Below are 10,897 nucleotides of genomic sequence, written 5' to 3' on the forward strand. Positions count from 1 at the left end.
TCCCTCCACCCTTTTTATACATTGATTGACCCCGCCTCCTGCCCTGTGCAGAGTCCCAGGATCCCCTCCTGCTTGTTCAAGAGCTGGGCTCTCTTCATGGTGTCAACTCTGCTGATCAGGTCACAGCTGATGAAAGCAAACCTGATTCATTATCTTTCTCTACTGGATGCCCTGGCGGACAGAACCCAGAACAGGGAGTTAAGAACCAGCTTCCCTTCTGGCCCCTGTGGGCTTTTGAACCAAGGGTCATAAGGTTTTTTGTGGCCGACTACCAGACTGTTCCTGCTTTCCAATGCATGAAGAACTTGGTGACCACAAAGACCATAACAGCATAGAAATGATGCGTCAACATAGGAACAAAGCAATCAACAAAAGAAAGCATAAATTGCTTCAAGGCTGTATTAATTAATACAAGTGAAGTAGTCATTGAAACCCATGAGAAACTCAGGGTGACTCTTGTGATACGACGACCTTTCTCAAAATTGTGAAAGTTGTGTGCACACCTAGCAGTGGGCACCTCAGCCTAACACTCCTCACCCGACAGATTTCTTAGGGAAACATTGATAGGAACTCGGAAAACTCTAATACCAAACTTAACATTTATGAATACCAGCCTTAGCAGTGCTTAGAAAGTTCCTGAGGAGTTGCTCTGTGAGGTATCTTCAAGTTATCTGGAAAGTCCAGGGAGCCAGCTGTCCTTTGCTTGTTAAGAATATGAACAACCAAGAAAGATTCAGGGAGGATTTGTCCAGTCAGTTCTTGGCCTGTGGGGAGGAGCCTGACAGTTCCCCAGGGGCCCTACTCGAGCCGATCTCTTCCTTCAGTGGTGTGAATGCACTCCTTACACTCCCTCCCTATCTCGGAACTGAGTGCCTGAGCCAGGGGATTTCAGATTGTAAGTAGCATCAAATTATGGTGAAAAAAGTATTCCCTTTTCAATATTTTAGATAAATCATTCTTTTTATTTTATTTGTTAGTTCAAATAAAACTCAAAAATTAAAAAATAGTGAATGGGCAAAAATAATTTTTCTTTCCACCTCTCTCTCCCCCAATCACCCACTTGACCTCCCAGGAGGAAACTGTTGCCACCAACTTCTTGTGCATGTGTCCCAAATGTCCCAGGCATCTAAAAGAAGATTCCAGAGCAGTGGGGGAGTCTGGACAGTTCAGTGAATGTTGCTGGAACAATGATCCATCATCTGAAAACAGGAAATTGGATCTGTACCTTCACCACGCACAAATGTCTGTTCTATGTGGACTAAAGTCCTAAATGAGAAGGAAAAAAACCCATGCCCTTGGGATAGGGAAGAATTTCTTAAGACACAGAAAACACAAACCATAAGAGAGAAGCCTGATAAAGTCTCCTTCATTAAAAGCAAATACACCAATAAACTTCTGTCCCAGAAGTCACAGATTGAGAAAAGACATTTGCAAAGAATGAAACTGTCACAGTGCTAGTACTTGAAAATACAGAGAACATCTATAAACATCATCTCAGAGTCCAAGGATTGGCAAGATTTAAAGAACTTGGCAATGCTAGGTGTTGGAAATGTGGAGTGACAGGAACCCTGCCCTGGGGGAGGGAGAGTCAGTTCACCCCACTCCACAGGGAGCTGCAGATGAGGCTGGACCCTCAGGGCCAGTGGGTCTCATCCTTCTCATGTTGTCATTGGTGCCACATCTCCACTCTTTCTCAAGCCCTGAGGGAGACCCTGGTTTGGCCACAGAATCTTCTGGAATATAATCCTGCTGTTTGGTTTTCATGGTATGTATTTTCAAGTTCCTTTCTTTTATTTTTATTATTTTATTTTTTTTAAAGATTGGCACCTGAACTAACATCTGTTGCCAATCTCCTTTTTTTTCTTCTCTCCCCAAAGCTCCCCCGTACATTGTTGTATATTCTAATTGTGAGTGCCTCTGCTTGTGCTATGTGAGAAGCCACCTCAGCCTGGCTTGATAAGCAATGCCATGTCCGTGCCCAGGATACGAACCGGCAAAACCCTGGGTGGCTGAAGCACAGTATACAAACTTCACCACTCGGCCATGGTGCCAGCCCCTCAAGTTCCTTTCTCTGTATGGTAAATGATGCTGTTTTTCCATTTACAAAGGTGACAAAGTTTCCACTTAAAAAGCACAGTGGTGGGTCAGAGAATTCTGGGAAGATTATGGAGTGGGAAGCACTAGGAATCTGTCTCCCCACCTGGACAACAACTACACTGGCAGAGTCTGTCTGATATACCAATTTTGGAACTCTGGAATCATGAAGACTTGCAACTTCCAGGGGAAGACTTGGGGAAGACTTCAGTACCCCACTCACAATAATGGATGAAACAACCAGGCAGAAGATAAGTAAGAAATAGAGGACTTAAATGACACAATAAACTAACCAGATCTAACAGACACACACAGAATGCTCTACCCAACAACAACAGAATACACATTCTTCTCACATGCACATGGGACATTGTTCAGGGTAGAGAATATGTTAGGCCACAAATTCAGTCTTAATAGATTTAAACAGATAGATATTATACAATGTATCTCCTCTGACCACAACAGGATGAAATTAGAAACAAGTAACAAGAGGAAAACTTTAAAGTTTGCAAAATTGTGGAAATTAAACAATACACTTTTAAGTAATCAGTATGTCAAAGAAGAAATCAGAAAGGAAATTAGAAAATACTTAGAGATGAATGAAAACTAAAACACTACATACCAAAAACTATTGGGTACAACAAAAGCAGTGCTAAGTCAGGAAACGTATAGCTATGAACACATATTACAAAACAAGAAAAATCTCCGATCAGCAACCTAAGGACCTAGAAAAAGAAGTTAGTAGAAAGTAAAAAATAATAAAGATGAAAGCAGAAGTAAATGAAATAGAGAATTAAAAAAATAGAGAAAATCAATGAAACCAAAATTAGTTCTTAACAAAAATCAAAAAATTGACAAACCTTTATCTTGATGGACTAAGAACACTAGAGAGAAGACTCAAACTGCTAAAACTGGATATGAAAATGGAGACATTACCACCAACTCTACAGATATAAAAAGGATTATAAGAGAGTACTGTGAACAATTGTACCCTTCCAAATTGGATAACCTACATGACACAGACAAATTTCGAAAAACACAAAACCTACCATGACAGAAACACAAAGAAATAGAAAATCTGAATAGACCTATTACTAGTAAAGAGATTGAATCAGTAATCAAGAATATCCCAAAAAAGAAAAGCCCTGGACCTGATGGTTTCATTGGTGAATTTTATCAAACATTTAAAGAAGAAATAATACTAGTCCTTCTCAAGTTTTCAAAAAAATTGAAGAGAAGGGAACACTTCCAAACCCATTCTATGAGGTCAGCATTACCCTGCGTATCAAAAGCAGAAATGGGGGCCAGCCCTGTGGCTCAGTGGTTGAGTTCGTGTGCTCAGCTTTGGTGGCCCAGGGTTTCGCTGGTTTGGATCTTGGGTGTGGACATGGCACCGCTCATCAAGCCATGCTGAGGTGACATCCCACATAGCACAACCAGAAGGACCTACAGCTAGAATATACAACTACGTACTGGGGTGGTGCTTTGGGGAGAAGAAGAGGGAGAAAAAAAAGATTGGGAACAGTTGTTAGCCCAGGTGCCAATCTTAAAAACAACAACAACAAAAAAAAAAAACAAAGACATCAGAAGAATACTATAGTCCAATATCCCTTAAGAACATTAATGCAAAAATCATTAACAAAACACTAGCAAACAGAATTCAGTAGCATATGAAAAGGATTATATACCATGACCAAGTGGGATTTAGTCCTGGAATGCAGGGATGGTTCAACATCTGAAAGTCAATCCACATAGTACATTACATTAACAGAATGAAGGAAAAAAACCACATGGTAATCTCAATTGATGCAGAAAAAAAATTGGACAAAATTCAACACCCTTTCATGACAAAAAAAACTCAACAAACTAGGAATAGAAGGAAACTACATCAACACAATAAAAGCCATATATGCAAAACTCACAGTGAACATCATACTCAATGGTGAAATACTGAAAGCATTTCCTCTAAGATCAGGAGCAAGGTAAGGATGCCCACTTTTAGCAATTCTATTCAATCTACTACTGGAAGGTCTAGCCAGAGCATTTAAGCAAGAAATAGAAAGAAAAGTCATTCAAATTGGAAAGGAAGAAGTAAAGATATCTGTGTTCATAGACAGCACAATCTTATATGTAAAAAACCCTGAAGATTCCACCAAAAAACTGGTAGAACTAAGAAATAAAATCATAAAATTAGCAGGAGACAAAGTCAACACACAAAATCAGGTGCCTTTCTATACACTAACATAGAACAATCTGAAGCACAAATTACAAAAACAATTTTATTTACAATAGCCTCAAAAAGAATAAAATACTTAGGAATTAACTTAACCAAGGAGATGAAAGACTCGTACAATGAAAACTATGAAACATTGTTGGAAGAAATTGAAAATGATATAAATAACTAGAATCATATCCCATGTTCATGGATTGGAAGACTTGACATTAAAATGTCACTGCTACCCAAAGCGATCTACAGATTCCATGAAATTCTTATCAAAATCTGAATGATTTTTTTTTTCAGATATAGAAAAACTCATTCTAAAATTGTGTGGAATCTAAAGGGACCCTATCAGCCAAAACGCCCTTGTAAAAGACCTAAACTGGAGGACTCACACTTCCTGATTTCAAAACTTACTGCAAAGCTACAGGAATCAAAGAAGTGTGATATTGTCATAAAGACAGACATATGGACCAATGAGATAGAATATAGGACCCAGAAATAAATCCTTAAATATATGGCCAAATGATTTTTGAAAAGAGTACCAAGGCCATTCAATGGGGAAAAGACAGACTTTTCAACAAATGGTGCTGGGAAAACTGGATATCCACATGGAAAAGGATGAATTTGGACTCTTACCTAACATGATACACAAAAATTAACTCAAAATGGATCAAAGATCTAAATGTAAGACATAAAACACTTTGAAGAAAACATAGGATAAAAGCCTCACAACATTTGAATTTGGCAATGATTTCTTGGATAGGACACCAAAGGCAGAGGCAACAAAAGAAAAAGCGGAGAAACTTGGCTTCATGAAAATTAAAATATTTTGTACATCAAGAGACTCTATCCAAGAATAAAAAAGCAATCCATGGGGCCAGCCCGCGGCAGAGTGGCTAAGTTTGCGGGCTCCAATGCAGCGGCCCAGGGCTTTGCTGGTTCGGATCCTGGGTGAGGACATGGCATCACTCATCATGCCATGCTGAGGTGGTGTCCCGTGAGCCACAACTAGAAGGACCCACAACTAAAATATACAACTACGTACTGGGGGGATTTGGGGAGAAAAAGCAGAAAGAAAAAAAAACGCAATCCATAGAATGGAAGAAAATATTTGCAAATCATATATCAAGAGATTAATATCCAGAATATAGAGATGATTCCTAAAACTCAACAAGAAAGAAGCAAACAGCCGAATTCAAAAATGAGCAAAGGACTTGAATAGACATTTCTCCAAAGAAGGTGTATAAATGACTAATAAGCACATGAAAAGATGCTCAACATCGCTAATCATTAGGGAGATGCAAATCAAAACTACAGTGAGATATCACCTCACACCCATTAGAATGCTGTGAAAAACAAAACAAAACAGAAGGTGAGTGTTAGTGATGATGTAGAGAAATTGGAAAGCTTGTGCACTGTAGGTGAGAATGTAAGAGTGTGTGCCTGAGTGACTCGTCGTGTGCTGAGTGGATGCGGTCACAAGGCCTTCTTGAGAATGAGTTGTCCTTTCCCAGACCTGCTCCCTCTGAGTGACTGATCAGAGGTGGGGGAGGTGGGAGAGGATGTCGTGTCTCAGAGAACCTGTCAGTGCCGGGATTCTGGTCTCCCTGAGGATTAAGGGGTTGAGGGGAGATGTTGGATCTGAGAGGTGATGAGGTCTCGGACGTGATGGTTTGGGAGAATGGTGGGGTCTGGAAGGTCTTGGGTCTGTGAGGTGATGGGGAGCGAGGTGATGCAGGGATGATGGGGTCTGAACCATCTCCGATGATGCGATGGGCAGTTCTGCTCAATCAGGAGTGCTCCCAGACCAGCTGAGTTGCTCAGATGAGCGTCCAGCCCTCCTCCCCACAGGGTGTGGTTATCATCCACCCTCTTCAGCCAGGCGGTTTCCTGTCCACCTCTGGGGTGCATGTCTCTGGAGCTTCCTTCTCTCTCATCCAGGTGAGGCAGCCATGAGTCCCCTCTGTTCCTTCCAAGGGCTTGGCTGCTCTGAATCATAGACCAAGACCCAGGGCAGCCAAGATTTTTCCTTCCTCTTCCTTTAGGATGCACTATGTGTCACGGTTGGCAAGTTTAGGAAACCAACGGAACACAGCCCCTGTGGAGTCTGAGGGTTCCTCAGCTTTCCAGAACCTGCCTGCATGCTCCACTTTCCCTTCCCTCTTTCCTTCTCTCCTTTCCTCCACTCTCTCTCCTTGCCCTTCAGCAAACACTCATGTTCCTCCCATGGACCAGGGACAGTGCTAAGCACCCAGGACCAAGAGATGAGTCAGCGAGTCCCTCCTACTCTTCCTAGGGACATGCCATTCTTCTCGGCACCAAGTTTCATACTCCATTTGGTTGAGGTTCGGTGATTTTATTGTATTTTCTGATCTCATGCTGTTCCAGATCTCTAGGCTCCCTAGGCCAATTTAGAGACTTCTGGGCTGGTCCCTGGATCCCTGTTTCTTTTGGTGCTGTCCCAAGTTCTTGGCACTGACCAAGCATTCCGAGAACTGAAGAGATATGGGCACCTGCTGGCCTCACCTCTGTTCCTTCAGAGAGGACCTCACACTGGCCTTGGCAAGGGCCTCGATGGCCCCCACACTGGAATGCTTGCAGGAACAGTGGCCTCACTTCCACCACCGAGGCTCCCAGAGGTACCTCCCTTTCTGGCCTTGCCACCTGTGCTCAGACAGCTTGGATGTCTGAATGACTGGACAAATCTTGAGGCTGAATGAATGGACAAGTCATTCATTCTGCGTGGAAATAGGAGCTCAGAGAGGTAACCAGTCTCCTCTCCATGAGTTCTAATAGGTAATAGACAGAGATGAAAACGGTTGCCTTGCTTTGGAAGAATCAGGGGACATTAGTACAATTTCCTTTGCTGTGTTTGCTAAGTGTAAGCATGTCTTCTCCAATAGAAAATAGAAATGCTAAGAATAGGGAACCAGACAGGGCCCACTGGTGTGGTAGGTGGGAGGGTAAATGTTCCCTCACTCTCTCAGGTGGCTTCTCTAGAAGGTGGGCTCCTGGTCATCATGAAGGGTCAGTCCCCATGGGGAGGCCTTTGGAGGAAGCCCAGGTAGAAGGATGAGTGTGAGAGTGAAAGGTGGGCCCAGGGCTGTTCCAGGAGCCATATGCTAGATTCTGATCTTCCCTCAGCAACTGCTTCCCCATCTAAGAAGCTCGCTGTGTGGCAAAGGTGCTCTGCAGGGGCTGTAGGTGAAAACTGGGAGGGAAGTGCTGAACTGGGGAACAGGCGGCCCAGCCCCAACCTGCTGAGGCTGCATTCCCAGGACCCCCTGGCCCAGGCCTGCTCTGGGCCTCTGATGTTTTAGGCAACTTGGGCCAAATCCCCAGTGAAACTTACTAAGCAGGTCGTGAGCTCTCACGCAGAGGTGCAGGGTCTGGCCCCTCTCTGGGCAGAGAGAATGAGCCCTGTCACTCTCAGGGCCAAACAGGGGACATGACTGAGCTTGATGGATGCCTTATGTTCTTTGAATTTTGCCTCTTTCTCCTTAGCCCAGCCTGCCCTTGGCCTTTCCAGCTCTGCCCCAGGAGCCACCCTCCTCCCCACGGAGATCAAAGGCTCTCTGGCCTCTGGGACTCACCCATGCTGCTCCCTGGCCTGGCACATCCCTCCTCCCTCTGCTCTGCACAGGCCCTCCTCACACTGCCCTGTGAGCATCAGTCCTGTCTCTTCTTCCAGAACTCGCTGCCTGTGCCTGCTTCCTTCTGCCCTGGACTCCCGTGGCTGTCCACGCTCTACCTCCTGCCCCTCCCTGAGTGCCCTCGACTCTTATGTTGGATTTCCTTATTTATCCTTGCAGCCCTGCAGTGTGGAGAGCAGTGCCTGATGCTCCTCCAGGAGATGGCCTGGGGCCTGGCACAGGCTGTTCCTCTGTAGGGAAGCTCTCCCCCTCCCCCCAGTTAACCACTGCTCACTCACTCAAGCGCCCCTTCCTCCCACAAGCTCCCCAACCCCCAGGCCAAGCCCGGCTGTGCTGGTGGATGCTCTTGGGGCTCCCTTCCAGCAGCAACCTCGTTACACATTTATGACGCAGGTGTGATGGGTGCCCATCTCCTGCCTCCATGAGAAGCTTCAGAAAGGCAGGGAGCACGTCCGCCCTGCTCCCACTGCCCGGCACTCACTGACCTGGTGCTGACGGGGCACTGAGGGCAGGGCCTCTATTACTGCTGCATCTTCAGTGCACCCAAGATGCGCTCAGAAATGGGCCCTGTCCCCACCCCAGCCTGATTGTATAATGACTGGCCCGTGTGCCTCCTCTCAGTGTCTGGTCTGCAGAGATGGGGAAAGCACCCAGTGCAGGCCCAGCCCAGGGGTCTATTGACTCTGAATGTGCTGTTCCTTTGGGAGGGAACTCACCTAAGGAGCAGGGACTCTGTCTTCCCTACTCGCAGACCCTCCACCCTCCGTTCCTGTCCCTGAGACACCAGACAACGCCAGCCCCTGCTGGGTGCTCGGAATTTGGAGCTTGGTGACGACTCTCTCAGGCGGTGGGACAGTGCCAATCTCCCTGGAACTAGGAGACACGAACCTGGAAGAGGATGGGGACAAGTGAGAAAGATCACATGTGGTGGCTCATTGTTACTAGAGGCTGCAGGGCACAAGTGCCCTACTGGCCCATCACAGGGCAGCTCTCTGGTGAGTAACTAGTCACCACCTGGTTTTCAAGTGTGTGGATTGTATGCAGTAGGCACGGAGGCAGTGGGGACAGTCAGCTTTCTGAAGTCAAGCAGGCCGGGTGTCCTCCCTGTGGCCTGGACACGTTCCCTCCCCATCTGAGCCTGCAGGGTGGGGTGACAGCTGTCAGAAAGGCTCCATGGGATTAATGAGGTCATGTGGGCAAAGTGCCTATGGAGGGGCCGGGCACTTAGTAGGTCCTCAGCAGTGCTGTCTCCCCTCTGCCCTCCTGGGGTCAAGGCAGCTGGGACTCCATTAGTCCATCGGGCCAGCAGGTGCCCTTGTTGCTTCTGCCAGGAGTGGGAATCCAGGGCTGTGGGTGACTGTGAAACAGACACAATCCCTTGGGGTCAGTGCTGGCCCAGGGCAGCTCTCTGAACTCAGCCTTTATCCAGCCTCCCCATCCATAATGAGGGTGATGACCTCCGACCTTGTGTTCCCAGTCAGGGAGGAAAGGTCTAGAGCCCTGTGAGCCAGGCAGAGATGCCTCAGGGAGCCAGTGCCCAGCGCCACGTTTGAGATGAGCATGAAGACTGGCTTTGGTGGCTGCCGATGGTCTGCATGGAACATGGCATTTGACTGGCAATTGTCCATCTTAAGTATAATTCTTTTTTTTTCCTTTCTGTATTATTTGATTTTTTTTCCAGTTTTACTGAGAAATAATGGACATACATCACTGTATAAGTCTCAGGGGTACAGCATGATGGTTTGATTTACATATAAATGTGAAGTGATTACCACAATAGGTTACTTAACGTCCATCATCTCATTTAGATACGAAAAAAAAAGAAAAAATATTTCTCCTTGTGGTGGGAACTCTTAGGCTCTACTCTCTTGACAACTTTCCTGCATCTCACACAGCTGTGTTTGCTGAAGTCACCGTGCTGGACACTATGTCCCTGGTACTTATTCATCTTATAACTGGAAGTTTGTACCTTTTGAGCACCTTCCTCCAGTTCCCCTCCCCCAGCCCCCATCTCTGGTAGCCACAAGTCTGATCTCTTTTTCTATATGAGTTTAGTGGGGATTTTGTTGTTTTTTGTTTTTTTAGGTTCCTCATATAAGTGAGATCACACAGTATTTTTCTTTCTCTGCCTGACTTATTTCACTCAGCGTGATGCCTTCAAAGTACATCCATGCTGTCACAAATGGTAGGATTTCCTCGTTTTCTATGGCTGAATAATATTCCATTGTCTATATACACCACGACTTCCTCCTCCATCCATCCATCCATTAAGTATGGTCTTGATCAGGGGCTTGCAGCTATGGAGGCGCAGCGTCACTCAGGTTCAAGGCTGAGCTCCACCACTCACCTGCTGTGTGACCTTGGGCAGCGACTTAACCTTTCTGAGCCTTCATCACTTCAGTAAAATGAGGATCATTCCACAGACCCCAAAAGTAAATCCCACCTACTATGATTTCCTGGCAAGTCCTGCCCCATGACTCTTTCCTTGAACACGTCCCTGTCCCCTAGTCCCTTCTCCCACCCTCAATTTCCTCCCCAACACACACCAGCTGGAGGTGATCTCTTCCACCCTCGGGCTGGCAAAGTAATCATCACTTTCTAGGTCCTACTTGTAGAAACCCACCCCAGGCCATGTTCTTATTTTGACAAAAGCCCCAGTTCCTCCCAGACTGACCCCACGTTCACACCCACTATGCTGCTGGGAGGACCGAGGACCCTGCAGTGAGTCATTATGAGCTGAGGGTGTTTTCTCATGTCCTGCTGGAAACCACAGTGTGGTCCTGTCTTATGGACATGAACCCCCTACATCATCGGCTCGTGGCCCAGAGCACCCTGGGGCAGCTCTGTGACCTGCAGACAGACCGTCTCTACTGACCGTACTCTACATTCAAACAGAGTCATTGTGCTTCCTCCTCAGGTGGTCAAGCAC

This window comes from Equus quagga, chromosome 5 (assembly GCF_021613505.1).
Source record: "Equus quagga isolate Etosha38 chromosome 5, UCLA_HA_Equagga_1.0, whole genome shotgun sequence".
NCBI classification, from domain to species: Eukaryota; Metazoa; Chordata; class Mammalia; order Perissodactyla; family Equidae; genus Equus; species Equus quagga.